At 41.4% G+C, this 2,500-nt stretch overlaps 1 protein-coding gene across 1 annotated transcript in view; it reads left to right on the top strand.

Annotated features, from left to right (window-relative positions):
• LOC143028725 (dynein axonemal heavy chain 3-like) overlaps positions 1-2,500 on the top strand; it is a 123,580-nt gene that overhangs the window by 35,127 nt on the left and 85,953 nt on the right. The gene's annotated exons all lie outside the window — the stretch shown is intronic.

The following is a 2,500-nucleotide window of genomic DNA, read 5'->3' as shown; positions in this document are numbered from 1 at the left end:
GCGCGTGAGCACGCTAGCAAAGAATAAGATAAGTGCATGTACCCCCCCAACCTAAGAGATGTGACTCCGCGTCTCCAGACGACCCTGAGGCCCCTGGAGGTGTGTTGGGACTTGAAAGGAAGGCTGGCTGGCTGACGTCATTTCCCAAATTGCAATTTGTATTTCGTAGTCGAGAACGAATGAGCGCTTTCTCTCCTTCGCGACGAAGAGGAGGTGGAGTTATATCATAGGGGGTTTGGCGGGGGGGGGGGGGGTGTGTGGTCAAGGAGAGATGATGGAAAGGAGGAAGAGCAGAAGTTGAAATGGATCGGGTTATTTCTTTGAACGGAGATTAGTCTCCAGTCATTTTAACTTAGAAAAAAATTATGTTAATATTAGTTTTGTAAAACCACAAACGGGTGGTGGTTTCATCTCGCTGATCCAAATATGTATTCTTCAGGTCTATCCAATTGGTTCAACTCTTACAGCTTCCCAATAAATAAAAATAGAGATCACGAGTTTTTATTTATCACTCTTAAGACAAATTTGTGTGTGTGAGTAGTATGTGCGCTTGCGCGTGTGTGTGTGCGTGCGTGTGTGTGTGTGTGTGTGTCTGTGTGTGTGTGTGTGAGTGTACGCGTGTGTGCGTGTGGGTATGTGAAAAAAATAATTGAAAGACTGCTCAGCTCCAAATGGTGATACGGACAGAGCGAGCGATGGGTGTGATGACTCTCACAAAGAGAAAGATAAACGAGAGAAGACACCGAACGGCATCCAGAATGATCGCAATCCTGACATAAGTCATGTGAGGAGAGACTAAGAAACTGGAACTACCTACTCTGGAAGAGCGAGGAGAGATACGGTAGTAATGATGACGATGATGATGTTTAGTGCAGAGAAAGTAATAGAAAAAGTAGACACAGAGGATTTGTTAGTATGGGATAAAGGAGCACTACGAAGTCATAACAAAAAATAGATTGCCTGAAGGATGTTAGGAGGATTAGGTTTCCACACAAATGTGTCTGTTTGTGGAACATGTCAGAAGAAATAATTCAGGGCAACATGAATTTAAGGCAAAGTTTGATCAGTGTTGATATGGAGACGGTACCCACGATCCTAACTGCAATCACACGTATACAGGAACTATTTTTATTCGTGGGGCTCTGGATTTTCATCCTCAGTTGTTGTTATCATACTTTTTAAGTCAGTTTGTGGTTTTAGCTTGGACTCTAAGATGCTCCATGTGGACGTCTTCCTCTATGTGTTCTTATGATGGCTACATCTTTCTTCAGCGCTCGATACCTAAAGAACTTTTCTGCTAGACTGATCTACTTCTATTGATTAACCGAAGATTGCTATCGTCACCTCTTTCTCTTCTTTCTTCTTTCCTCCTCGTGCCAGTTTGGTCGATACTTTTTGCATTTTTTTTTTTTTTTACTTTGTGCGGAGACCACCACCACCGTTGCATATTCTCATCTACTTATGATTTTTATCTATTATCTAGTCCGTATGGTGAACAGCCACAATTAATCTGATAGGTTTGTCAAGTTCAAAGTATCAACACTCTCAGATCCCTTTTTTTTTTTTTTTTTTTTTTTTTTTTTGTAATTGGCTCCCTCCCAATGAGCAATTCTTTGATGAGGTTTTACCTATTTTTTCTTTCATTTTTTAGCGTTTAAGTTACTTTTTCACAATTGGTACCTGATGTATACATTGTCTAGATCTTGTATTAATTTGCATTTTCCCTCATCTTTTATTCCTGTCGTGATTTTTGTATCCTCTGCAAACATGCTATATAGTGTAGCTGATCGTAGCACCCATCAAGTGTCATTTACATTGTTCAGAAACCTGCAGATGCCAGAACCAACTCTTGTCACCACTCTCCTTCTTGATATTTTATCCTTCACCACTGTTTTCATGTACCAGTTTTTCAGGAAACCCTCTACTCAAATAACTTATCTATAAGTCTTCGAATATGCTCTAAATTTTGCGAGAGTTAATTGTGTAGCCGACTTGGATATATGGCATCGAGGCTTATAGGAGTAATGAAGGTCCATGCACAAAACTTATGCAATGACTTACATTTACTGAATAATAAGACTGTGAAGTCTTAGCGTGGTGGACGTACACACCATACTCCCATAGAAAGGCTTTGTTGGATACATTATACAGATGACTGGCACAACAACGCCCAAATCGCCTCATAATTGGAGCTAAAGAATTGCGCCAACCTCTTTTTATTAAACATATTTTGTGGTGCCCAAGTCAGTAAGCCCCTTTCGACATTGGAATATTCTTTCGAGTGGAAGAAGGATTGGGGGAGTGAGTCATGAAATCCCAAATCGTAAGTAAACACACACACACACACACACACATACACACACACACACACACACACACACACACAGACACACACGCACACACAGACACACACACACAGACACACACTGACACACACACACACAGACACACACACACACACACACAGAAACGCACACACACACACACACACACGCGCGCG

Source organism: Oratosquilla oratoria, chromosome 10, assembly GCF_046742065.1.
Source record: "Oratosquilla oratoria isolate Oo_2021 chromosome 10, ASM4674206v1, whole genome shotgun sequence".
Classification (NCBI taxonomy): Eukaryota; Metazoa; Arthropoda; class Malacostraca; order Stomatopoda; family Squillidae; genus Oratosquilla; species Oratosquilla oratoria.
The sequence above is the reverse complement of the archived record's forward strand: the minus strand, read 5'-3'. Positions and strand labels throughout refer to the sequence as shown.